A 13,803-nucleotide genomic window follows, 5' to 3' on the forward strand; every position below is an offset into this window, starting at 1 on the left:
GGACTCTTAAAAACCAGGAAGCAGGAAAACTTGGTTGGCTTTCACTTCTTTCACTCTCTCTGGAATCTGAGAAGTCAAGATGAAGTTAAAACGATTTCAAGATGGCACTAGATGGTGATGCAGATATTTTTTTAAAAACTGTATATCAGGGATCCCTGGGTGGCGCAGCGGTTTAGCGCCTGCGTTTGGCCCAGGGCAGGATCCTGGAGACCCGGAATCGAATCCCCCGTTGGGCTCCCGGTGCATGGAGCCTGCTTCTCCCTCTGCCTATGTCTCTGCCTCTCTCTCTCTCTCTCTCTCTCTGACTATCATAAATAAATAAAAATTTTAAAAAAACTGTATAGTATTTAACAACATTATAGTTTTAAAAAGCTTTATTTTTTATTTTTTTTTATTTTTCAATGTTTATTTTGTATTTTATTACATAAAAATAGCCTTTTACAGTTAGTTACTCCTGAAATTTCAGTCACATACAGTGGCTTGAATTCAAACAGTGGTCTAGTGTGTTGGCATTTCCATCAAGTGTAATCCTAGAAAATGTCAAGGTGGACAACAGGAAATTGAAGCACATTGGTGACTCTATAGTCTGAATTATTTAGTATGGTCAAATGAAATATTTAATATATTTCATTTTGATTCTTTAGCTACTCTTTATTTTTGCTTTAGGTAACATCTCCGTCCTGGGGACATTCATTACCACTCATTGGCACGGTATCCTAAAAGCAAACAAAACACCCCATCCTTCAGTACCACATTTAATTGTCAGAATTTTTGAGATGAGACCATAGCCCCCTACAAACATGTCTATATTCCAATTATTGCATTCGAATGACTCACTGCCATGTTCATAGGTCGTCTTTCTTTCTTAGGATCATTTGTCTAACCAGACCTGCTATCTCAGGCCTGATGACTTCAGTGGGTTCCTCTGGCCTCCAAGACTTCACAACTTGTTCCTCAGGGTTGACCAGATACCTCCAAAAATTCCACCTTGGTTCCTTCTTTGAAGAATCAACAAGAAATCTAAATGCAGGGTCCACTTCAGATCCTAGGATCTTAATCTTGTGGAAGATGAGGAATGTCGCTCCATAGTTATTGCTTGCAAAAGACACCACTTCCTTGCTTGGGAAGGGCTCCGATTCTCCGAACTGATTGCATGGGAAGGCCAGGATGCTCAAGTGGAATGGTCCAAACTCCTTGTGCAGTTCCTGCAGTGCTAAGTAATTTCTGTCTGTGAGTTGGCAGTCACTGGGCACGTTTACAACTAGTGTAACTTTGCCTTTAAACTTTTCCAGAGAAACTGTTCTTCCTTTTGCATCTTTCACTTCAAAGGTATAAAAGCTGTTGATTTTAGGTTTTAGGAATTTTAGTTGTAGAAGAAATAGCATTACTGTGCATAGAACCATAGACAGTAAAACTGCAAATACCTTTGCTTTCGACCCTGAACGTCTTAAAGGGTAAGCTGTATGGATGCTTCTAGAGAGAAGTCCTAAAAAGATTTTAATATCCTCTTTATGTCTAATGTAGATTCTTCTGGTCACTAAATTCAGCTTAAATTGATACATTTAAAAATTTATTTTCTGCAAATACATCTCATATCATTGTCATTATTATTGCCATAATTCACATCTGGCTCAAAACTTCATAGTGTATTTTTCACATGGCCTAGCTCATGAAATTTCATGTACCTGTTGTTCAGAGTTTCTTTTTTTTTCTTCATATCATTATGTTTTCCTAGTTAAAAAATAGGATTTTTGAAATATAATTTACATATCTTAAAATTTACCCATTGCAAGCGCACAATTCAATGTTTTGTTTTGCCTTATTTTTATAAAGTTATAAAGTTATGCAGCTGTCATTATAATCCAGTTTTGGAATGTTTCCATCACTCCAAAAAGTTCCCTTGTGCTCATCTACAGTCAGTGCTGGCTCCCACCCTGGCCCTAGATGATGGGTAATCTTTCTGACTCTATAGAATTACCATTTATAGACATTTGATATCAATAGTATCACTCTGTCTGGATTTTTCTTCCACTTAGCATAAGTTTTTGAGATTCACTTAAGTTTTATTATGGATCCATGGTATTGGCTCTCCTTTTTTTAAAGTATAGACATTTTAGTGGGCTTGCAGGTCTTTTCACAGGTTTGTTAACTACTTATATTTCTTTTTTGGTAAAATATGTACTGAAATATTTTACCTATTTTAAAATTAGATTGGTGTCTTGTAACTGAGTTGTAAGAATTCTATATATATTCTAAATAGAAGTTTTCTATTATATAGAAATTATATATATTATATATAATATAACATATGTAAATATATATAAATATAATATATAATATAATGTAAATATATATTTACATTTATATATCTCCCAGTCTGTGGATTATATTTTCATTTTTAATGGTATCTTTTGAAAGGCAAAAGTTATTAATTTGTACAAATTCTAATATATGAAAGAAATTGCCATTATAATTTTGGTGTCATATTTAAGTAGTCTTTGCCTACCCACCTCAAGTTTACAAAGATTTCCTCCTATGTTTAGGGATGCCTGAGTGGCTCAGCAGTTGAGTGGCTGCCTTTGGCTCAGGGCGTGATCTTGGTCTGGGGATCAAGTCCTGCATTGGCCCCCTGCCTGCTTCTCCCTCTGCCTATATCTCTGCCTCTCTTCATGTCTCTCATGAATAAATAAATAAAATGTTTAAAAAAAAAAGATTTCCTCTTGTGTTTTTTTCCTAGGAGTTTCAAAATGTTAACTTTTACATTTAGGTCAATATTCCATTTTGAGTTGATTTTTGTATATGGTGTGAGGTAAGGATTGAATTTTCATTTTTTGGCATATGCATATCTAGTTGTCCCAGCAATATTTGTTGAAAAATTATCCTTTCTTTTTTTTTTTTATGATAGTCACAGAGAGAGAGAGAGAGAGAGAGAGAGAGAGAGAGGCAGAGACACAGGCAGAGGGAGAAGCAGGCTCCACGCACCGGGAGCCTGACGTGGGATTCGATCCCGGGTCTCCAGGATCGCACCCCAGGCCAAAGGCAGGTGCCAAACCACTGCGCCACACAGGGATCCCCGAAAAATTATCCTTTCATCATTGAACTACTTTGGCAACTTTGCCCAAAAATATGAGCTTTTTTATCTTGACTTTCTATTCTGTTTTATTGATCCATGTGAATCCTCACATTCATTTTACACTGTCTTGATTACTGTAATAATTGTAGCTTTATATTTTGGAATCAGGTAGAGGCTCTGTTTTATGAGATACATTTGTTTATGCTCCTTGGCACGTTCTCTGGAACTGAGTCTAACTACAGGTTACTTATGGATTTACCTTCTTCAAGCTTAAAATTCCTTATAAGAATCATTCATCTCAGATAAACTCATATGTAGAAGAAGAAACTTGCCAGGAAAAAATGGCAAGGACTTTCCAAACCATGTATCTTAGTCATTTCTGTGGGAATCAGTGTCCACCACAGTTTCACTTACAAAAGATGGCACAGGCCAAATAGACCTGACTCTTGCATGGTTTAAATAAATAAGACCCAGGAATGCCTGAGTGGCTCAGTTGGTTGACTGTCTGACTCTTGATTTAGGCTCAGGTCACGATCTCAGGGTTGTAAGATCAAACCCCAGTTTGGGTATCTGTGCTCAGCAGGGAGTCTGCATAGATTTCTCTCTCTCCCTTTCCCTCTCCTTCTGCCTCTCCTCCTTCTCTCTCTCTAAAAATAAACAAATATATCTTCTTTTTTTTTAAAGTAAGACAGGACACCTGGGTGGCTCAGCAGTTGAGCATCTGCCTTTGGCTCAGGGTGTGATCTCACAGTCCTGGGATCAAGTCCTACATCAGGCTCCCTGCGTGGAGCCTGCTTCTCCCTCTGCCTAGATCTCTGCCTCTGTCTGTGTGTCTCTCATGAATAAATAAAATCTGAAAAAAAGTAGTAAGACCCAGGAGGCTCATCCCTCAGCTCTCTAATAGGTTTGTGTCATCCCTGACTATGTACTTGAAACACTGTGGGGTATCCGCCTGAGATATATGCCACACTGACTTGTCGCAATGCTTAGATTTCACTATCACAAATTATTATACAGTGTGCTGTCTTCTTGTATGAATATGCTTTCTTCTACTAAATTTCAGGCTCTATGCCTTCTACTTTGTGGTCTATGTAACAACCATTCCACATGGCAATAAATAGATTAATGCTAACTAATGGACCGATTCATTTATATAGATATAGCCCTCTTTCTGATTCTCTTAAGGAAAAAAAGTGACCAGATCTGTATTTAGTCCTTAAGATGCTAGCTTTGCTATATTTAAAATTAATTTCTTTACTTTCTTTATCAGTTATTTATCACTGTATAATAAACCACCCCAAAATTTAGTAGCTTTAAATAATAACTACTTATTTACCTACAATTCTACAACATGGTCCTGGCTAAGCTGGAGAGTACTTCCGTTGGTCTCACCTGGGGTGACACATAAGTATCAGTCATCTGGAGAATTGATTGAGTGGGAAGATCCAAATTAGTCTCACCTCTATGGTTAGTACCTCTGGTGGGACAGCTTGGTGCTGGCTGGAACTTTGTCTCTCTATGTGGTCTCTCCAGCAGATTTGTCAGCTTCTTAACACAATAGCTCAGAAACCCAAGAAAGCAAGGCCTCTGAAGTTCTAGGCTCCAGAACTCATGTGACTTTTTTGCTACATTTTATTGGTCATTACAAGTTATTATTCCAGAGGACAGGAAATAAATTCCAACTCTTGTTGGGAGAAATGGCATGTACAATCAGAGGCAGGAGGAATTCTGGGCCATCATCTTTGCAGACACTGTACCACATCTCCTGAGTTGAGATACTGGCATTGTATGGTAAAATCTGTTTTATAAGATGACACAGAATACATGCTCAAAAAATAGTAATTGGCTGGTTATATTTTGAGAATGTCACAAAACAGAGAGAGGACATTAAAGACGTTGGAAGTTAAACTTCATAATTCTGTCAAGGGTTTTGTCCCAAAGCCCATTGTGTTAAGGTCAACTCTGCCAGTCTTGATGTAATCTTTCACTGGAGCACAAGTTCAAACAAATGCTTTTAGTCCACCCTATTAAAATAAAAATAGAGTTAAAATAAAATCCCATTATTTTATTTTATTTTTTTTTTTAGAAAACTCTGTTTCCCATATCAGGCAGATCTAGGCCATTCTAACTTCATTGGTCATTAAATTCTATTGATTATACCTATTAGATATCCCTCAACTGTCCACTCCTCTTTACCCTCATACTTCATCTGCATTTTCCTTCCTGGTCTTTTGGGAGGGCTTCCTCACTGACCACTCATCCTTCAGACTCACTCCTCTTCCACATGACCAGCAGTGTGATTTTTCTAAAATACCCATCGTTGCACTCTCATTCCTGTAGGATGAAGTCCAGACTCCTTAGCAGAGTGATCCACCCCTTGCCTACCTCTCTATCCTAATTTACCTCTGCTCTCTGCTTGCATTATTTACTACAGGCATGCTAATATTTGTAATTCCCTGGACGTGCTTTTATGTCTTAAGTCTCTGTGCCTTTAGACACACTGTCCCCTGGCCTCTCTCTCCATCTCTAACATCCACCTAATCAAAATCCCTTCTTAATGCACACATCAACTTCTTAAAGCCTTATGACACACCACCCAATACAATTACATAAAATACTTTAAAGGTTACTTTTCTGACCTGTTTCTGCCTGGTGTAATATTTAATGGTATTATACAGACTAGCAGATATTGTTGGTTTCCACCCAGAAGTTGGTCCTCCTCTTCTTCCTCACTGAAAGACTGATCTGGCTTGGTTTTCCCACATTCTCTGTGCTTGTAAGGAGCTAGGCCCTAGCTCCGTGGAGAAAACCAACATTGATCCAACTTATGATTTAATCATGGGCTTTGATACAATTCTGGCCAATGTATAGTAAATGGAAATCTGCAGAGGGATTTCTAGGAAAGATTTCATCAATTCTTAAAGGGAAACACACAAAGAAGAAACAATTCTTTTCTTTCTATTGGCTGTTATCTTGCCTGTGTAGGATAAACTACAACTTGATAAGAACACAACAAAGATGGCAGAACCGAAAATTGAAAGACAATTGGGGCCTTGACAAGATCATTGAGCTGTAGAATTAACTAGCTCTGGAGCTGGCTTGCAACTAGACCTATTGGTGTGTGATATAACAAGTTTCCTTATCGAGCTTCAAGGAAATTAAATAACTTACCAGCAGTCACACGGCTAGTCTATGATGGAAAGGAGTCTAACTGGACAATCTGATTCTAAAGCCTGTACCATAATCATTATATGCATTCTATCCCTGCATGTGTGAAAACCCGTGTGGCTCTGAAGCAGTAAGCACTGAGGTGATATCAGAGCTATTTTGCACCTGGGATGGGGTGAACATTGGCAATGTAGGGACAGAGACAGATGTCATCCTTGATAAAGCAGAAGTGTTCTGCATGAGAGTTTGTATACATAGCAGTCTAATGACAAGGTTCTTTCTTATGGTCACAAATAGATTCACAGTGTACAACCATCACATCAGGAACTTGAGTCAACAAGCAGGAGAGGGATGCTGGTGAGTACATTTGAAATATCTGGATTCTTCTGAAAAAATAAACTGGAGGAGAATTTAAAGAGAATGTGTTGGGACTATATCATTACACAGTTACACAGGTGGGACAATGAGCTAGATAAAATTTTGATTTAATGAAGTAACATTTTTAATGGGCTGGTGGGACCTGAGGGTATTTGAGTTTTAAAGCTTTGACTGGATAGAACTGGGAAACCAACAACCATATATAATGTTTCCTTGAGAAAATGTGTTCAGGCAATTGCCAAACAATTGACTCAAAATAATCACAGAGTAGTAGTCATAAATAACATTTTATTTTAGCATATTCTGTGCTTAGACTATTACAAATTTCTTATATATCTCCTCTTATTTAATATTTATAACAATTTTATGTGATACACACTTTAATTGCATGATTTTATAGACAAAGAAAGTAAAATACAGGGACGTAAGTGACTTGATCAGAGTCATATGAACAGTAAGTGCTCCAATCAGTGTACTATACTGCCTATAGGGTCAAGGAAATGCTGGCCTAGGATAGATATAAATATATAGATATAGATATATGATCTATATATAAACATATATATATAATAGGTGTCCTATATGTACATATCCTATATAGAGGTATGTACATATCTCCTCCCTCTCCCTCTCTCTCAATATGTATATATATATATATAGGATATATATGTATATATTTAGCTTCATAGCTGAACTATATCAATAAGATTTTTCTTTCCTAAGAATTTGGAGTTGAAATTGATGTCATTAAATAGCCTTGGTTAGAACTTGAACTGGGAGAACATGAAATTTTAGGAATGGAGGAGCAGCTATTCTTTGGTGTTGAGAAACAGAAAGATGGAAGAGAGAGACAAAAAGAAAGAGAAAGGGAGAGAGAAAATTAAGGGAAGAAGCCGGGACAAGAGAACTATGGGTTGGCAGAGAGAGAAATGGAAAAGGGCAGAAGGACTGCCCTGGTTTTAGATGCTTTCCATTTCCTGACTCTTGTCCCTCATGGGGCTTGACTATACTTCTTGTCCTTGGTTTCACAAGGTTTCTTCTTTATCCTTATGATAACGTATTTTTCTTAATCTACTGTTAATGCATCTTGGTTACTTGCAAGACAAAAAAAGAAGGGGGTATTTTAGGAGGTAATGATTTCAACTTAAAATAGCCAGAGTTTGCAGGACCAAAGTAGAGCTATCCAGTAATCATCTCAGGTGAGACCTCAGAGCAGACAAGAACCTAGCAGTATGCAGAACCAGCCCCACAAAGAAGGTCTTCTCCTTCAAATATGGCCTGGGACATAGGAGCCATTCAAGAGTCATATATTAGATGAATCAATGAAGATTGATTTGATACATAGCAGTAGACTTTTGTTTTCATGTTTGAAGATTTTGGGGATTCTTGTTCTGAGTAGCAGCTCCCTTTATAAAGCCCTGTGAATAGAAGAGGAAAAGGTACAAGAGATTGGTTTTATCCTACACAGATCCTCAAAAATTCCCCAGAAAGGTATTTTTTTTTCTTGCTAGTTTCCCTTACAAAATCCCAGAAATTACTAATTTTCTCTGTTTTTTTTTTGTTGTTGTTTATTTTGTCTTTCCTAAAAGTGGATATAGAAAAGCAGTTGTAGTTCAATGTTTCTTTTAAGCATTTGATACGTAAACCTCAGTGTACTTGCACTTTGGACTATCGGAATTTTTTTTTTTTTTTTGAGAATTAACATTGGTTAATTAAACCTCAGCTTAGGAATAAAGCTCATTTGAATTATTTTTTAGGCTTCTCAATGAATTCCTTTTTTTTTCTCTCAATGAATTTCTAAAACTTGTCAGCTTTCCAGATGTTTCTCTTTGATTTAAAGAGTCTAAAATATAACTTAAAAAACAAACTGGTAGGCAGGTACTTGCCAATAGGGTTAGGTGAGATCAGAGATTTAAGGTGTATCCAGACATTTGAGACTCAACAACTATGTTGAAGGAAAAGCTGAGGAAGAGGAATAAGAGACCAAATTGTGGAAGTAACTTTTTTGGAAAAGACTCTCGTGGATCATCAACAACCTAGTGGTCACACTAGGGATTAAGAATTAGAAGTGATTTGGGCCATTTTACTTGCTTTGAAAACCACGAAAAAATTAGTTTTTCCATTTTACTTAGGGCTTGGAACTTCTATGTGCAAAATGAATTCAAACAGATGTATTTGATTTCAAATGTTCTCCCAAAAAACCATGTCTGTACCTCCACAGCATAAAGTGACATGGGACAAAGTGGAAAATGGGGGTCTTTATGTAATTATGCATTTATCTTATTTCCCTCCAGATAGAGAAACAGTCAAGCCCAAGCCAAGGTAGCTGCAAATGGCCTTTGAAAACATATGTTGGATTTCATTAAAACTATAATGTAAAATTAAACTCAGAAATCCAAAGATTTCATTGAGCTCCAGGGAAGAAGATGAAAGAGGTAAAGGAAGGGATAGAATATTTGAAGGAGAAGACCTTCTTGGAATTCTCTGGATTTCATCTGTTTAAGCTGCTATTTTGTAGTTGTCTATTGGGACCCTTTTTAATGAGAGTTAAGGATGTAGTTTTCTCAATCTAAGGTGTTGGTTATAACAATACCCCACCACACACACATGTATACCTACAACCATCTCACCACTGTCACCAACACTATTATCATCACCATCACCACCACCACCACATCACCATAACCATCACCACCACCATAACCATCACCATAACCATCACCACCACCATCACCTTAACCATCACCTTCACCAACACACCACCACCCTCAAGGTTTGAAGGCACCGCACCCCCATCCTCAGGCTAAAAACAAGGACAAAACATTAGCATGCAGAAGTCAACATACCCTGGATTCATATTTGCCAAGTCCAAGGATGATTAATATCCTAAATTAACAAAATTCCTCCAAATCAGCCCTTTTCCTGTGTTATAGATCATGCATCAGCATCAGATCTTACTTGGCATTTTATTTCACGATTCAGCCAAACCCTTACTTAAGTAATTTAACTTGTTTCGAGTCTACATCTCATTGATGCTCCTTGCATTTTTGCTTGACTATATTCTTTGTATTTACTTTGGCTGATGCATCATTGCATAATTAGATGAAATGAAACAGCTCTGTGTTTTCTAAGTTGCTAACACTGAAGGAACGACCTACTCTTTTGAGTATCTTAAGGAGAAATCCAAAGTCAAGTCGTGCGCCAGCACACACATAAATTCTTTGTGCTGGATTTTCAGGGATCCTGACTAATGTCCAGTGCAGAGCCCACTTAATGATTATCAGCTAGTTAGACTTGTTTCACTGTTTAAAAACCAACATTTGAAAATCTATTTTCAGAGATGGCACCATTGGAGAAATGTGTTCCCTTCTCATCTTGGTTACTATAATAATAGAGATAATATTTAAGTGCAGAGTTTATCAATTGTTTTCTTGATATGTGTATTCCATCAGGCAATTTAAGATTTATAACCTCTCTTAAATCATTCAGGAAAGTTATGAGGTAGGTGAGTGCTTTGTGTAGTGCCTTACACATAGAAAGTGCCAAAAAGAAAAAAGTATGAACTGATTTTAACTAGTATAATGCTCTGGCTCAGAGAAGTTAAATCAAGCGCTCCTGGTCCCATGCCCAACATCCCAGTGAATGTTAAGGCCAGAATTCAAGTCTGGTGCTATAGGACTCAGAAGTGCAATTTTCCATGTCACCAGGAATGTTACCCTGTGATAGTAGATCACACGCACCTACGCTGCAGGTTATCAATGGACTAGTATGGATCCACTGTAATTCTATTTCCAGGCCCCTTTGGATCCAGGGGGTTGAGAGAACATTCATGGTTTTGGAACAAAACTAACTCAGTCCCAAGGGACTGAACTCGCAATCTTGGATCAGTCCAACCACTATGTACTTGGAGCCAACTCTGAAGGAATAAGTAACTGATAACTTCTTTCTCAGAAACTCCCTCTCCCATGACCTCCACCTATTCATGCATGAACACATACACACATAGACAAGAACATGCACTTACACAGCCACATCCTCTTCCACACACCTCCAGGTCTTGCCTTTCTCTTCTTTCAGGCTCCCAAGGCCAATCGTCAATGACTAGAATTGGTAGGTAGGAAATTCCTACTTCCAGTAAGAAGACCTTGGACCACTGAATGAAGGCATTGCTTCACCAGAAGCTGATGGAGCTCACACAAAGAGTAATCTTTTCTCTGAAGTTTCAGAGAAGACATCACTTCTTCTTCTTTTTTTTTTTTTAAAGATTTTATTTATTCATGAAAGACACAGAGAGGCAGAGACACAGGCAGAGGGAGAAGCAAGCCCCATGCAGGGAGCCCAAGACTCGATGCAGGACTCGATTTCAAGACTCCAAGATTCTGCCCTGAGCCCAAGGCAGATGCCCAACTGCTGAGCCACCCAGGCACCCTGAAAAGGTATTGCTTCTTCATGAGATAGCCTTTGACTCAAAGGATCTTGGTATACTTTATAGATTCTTGATTATCTAGCAATTAGCTTCTAGATTTTCTTTCAGCAAGTTTCATTTTCGGGATGCCTAACTGGCTCCGTTGGTAGAACATGAGACTCTTGACCTCAGGTTGTGAGTTTGAGCCCCAAATTGAGTGTAGACATTACTTAGAAATTAAATCTTAAAAAAATTTTATTTTGAAATAATTATAGCCCCACAGAAAGTTACAAAAATCATACAGAGGGTCTTAGTACTCTTTTCCCATCTGCCTCCAATAGAAACACCTTGCATGACTATAGTGTGATAACAAAGCCAGGAAATTGGGATCCCTGGGTGGCTCAGCAGTTGAGTGTCTGCCTTTGGCTCAGGGCATGATCCTGGGGTCCCAGGATCGAGTCCTGCATTGAGCTCCCTGCATGGAGCCTACTTCTCCCTCTGTCTATGTCTCTGCCTCTCTCTGTGTCTCTCATGAATAAATAAATAAAATCTTTAAAAAAAAAGCCAGGAAATAGACATTATATGAGATCTTAAGCAGATGTCACCAGTTTTTACCTATATTCGTTTAGGTATGTTTGTGTGTGTGTGCATATAATTCTATGCATTTTTATCTCATGTATAGATTTGTGTAACCACTGTCATAAGCACATTCTGAACTCTTTTATCCCCATAAAGCAACCCTCTCACCTTACCTTTTTGCAGTCACACCTGCATACTGTCCCCATCTCTGTTCCCTAGAAATCACTTTTCTTTATATCTCTATATATGTTTGTCATCTTCCATATAAATGGAATCATGCAGTATGTAATGTAAACTTCTTTTAAAAATTGTTTTAAATTTAAATTCAATTAGCCAACGTATAGTACATCATCAGCAAATGTAATCTAAGATTGGCTTTTTTCATTCAGCGTAAAGCCTATGTGACTCATCCAAGCTGTTGTGTGTATTAATTGCTCATTCCTTTGTATTGTTGAATGGTGTCCCAGTGTACAGATGTACTTAAGTCTAGACATTCATGCTTCCAAAGACATTGGGTTGTTTCCAGGTTTGGTTATCACAAATAAAGTTGGTGTGAACATTTGTGTGCGGGTTTGTTGTAGACATGTTTTCATTGTTCTGGGATAAATACAGATGAGGGCAGTTGCTGCCCTCTATGGTAAATGTATGTTTTATTATATACGAAACTGAAAAGCTGTTTTTCAGAGAGGCTTCACCATTCTATGCCTCCACCAGAAGAGTATGAGAGATCCAGTATCTCCACCTCCTTGCCAGCATTTGGTATTTTCATTATTTTTAAATTTTAGCTGTTCTAATTAATGTTTAGTATTATCTCCAATATCTTGTGGTTTTAGTTTGCATTTCCCTAATGAGTAATAATGTTGAAAAACTTCTCGAATGTACTTATTTGTCATCTATATACATCTATATTCCTTTGATGAAAAGTCTGTTCAAGTTTTTGCTATTTTCTAATTGAATTGTTTGTTTATTTACTGCTGATTTCATTTTTTTTTCCAAAAATTTTGTTGGGGCACCTGGGTGGCTCAGTTGGTTAAGTGCCTGACTCTTGATCTCACTTGGGTCATGATTGCAGGATTGTGAGGTCAAGCAGCCCATCAGGCTTTGGGCTGAGCATGGAGTCTGCTTAAGATTTTCTTTCTCAATGAATGGATAAAGAAGCTGTGGTCTATGTATACAATGGAATATTCCTCAACCATCAGGAAGGATGAATACCCACCATTTGCTTCGATGTGGATGGAACTGGAGGGTGTTATGCTGAGTGAAGTAAGTCAATGGGAGAAGGACAAACATTATATGGTCTCATTCATTTGGGGAATATAAAAAATAGTGAAAGGGAATAAAGGGGAAAGGGGAAAAAATAAGTGAGAACTATCAGAAAGGGAGACAGAAAATGAAAGACTCCTAACTCTGGGAAATGAACAAGGGGTGGTGGAAGGGGAGGTGGGAGGGGGGTGGGGGCGACTGGGTGACGGGCACTGAGGGAGGCACTTGACGGGATGAGCATTGAGTGTTATTTTATATGTTGGCAAATTGAACAGCAATAAAAAATAAATTTATAAAAAAAAGATTTTCTTTCTCCCTTTCTCGCTCTCTAAAAAAAAGAGAAAGAAAATAAATTTTGTTTTATTGTGAAATGATGGTCACAAAAGTCTAGCTAATGTCTGCCATCATATACGGTTGCCAACTTATTTTTCTTGTGGCGAGCACTTTTAAATGGACTCTCTTAGCAACTTTCAAATGTGTAATACAGTATTATAATTTTAATTACCCTTCTGTACATTACATCCAATGACTTACTTATTTTACAAATGGAAGTTTGTAACTGCTGATTCCCTTCATCCATTTCACCCACCTCCACCTGTCACCTCTGATGGTCACCAATCTAGTCTTGGTAACGATGAGCTCATTTTCGTTTTATTATTTTGGGGTTTTTTTTCTTTAGATTCTACATATAAGAGAGATCATACAGTATTTGCCTTTTTCTGTCTGACTTATTTCATGTGTTTCACTTCGGAAATTTGAATAGGCCAACACCCATGAAAATATTCCTTTCTTCTACTTACCCTTAATTAGGATTGAATCGTTCTTGTCTGCTTGCCTTTAATCTGCTTGGCTTTCCTCTACAAAATGCTTTCCACTCTATCTTTAGTTTATCCATCCTTAATGGTCAGCACAAATCTTTTCTCCTCCAAGAAATCTT

The 13,803-nt window shown here is 37.7% G+C and overlaps 1 pseudogene; it reads right to left on the bottom strand.

The window, feature by feature from the left end:
- Positions 1-845: 845 nt before the first annotated feature.
- On the bottom strand, positions 846-11,809 carry LOC112907415 (probable glutathione peroxidase 8 pseudogene; annotated as a pseudogene).
- Positions 11,810-13,803: the final 1,994 nt, after the last annotated feature.

This window comes from Vulpes vulpes, chromosome 12, assembly GCF_048418805.1.
Source record: "Vulpes vulpes isolate BD-2025 chromosome 12, VulVul3, whole genome shotgun sequence".
Lineage (NCBI taxonomy): Eukaryota > Metazoa > Chordata > Mammalia > Carnivora > Canidae > Vulpes > Vulpes vulpes.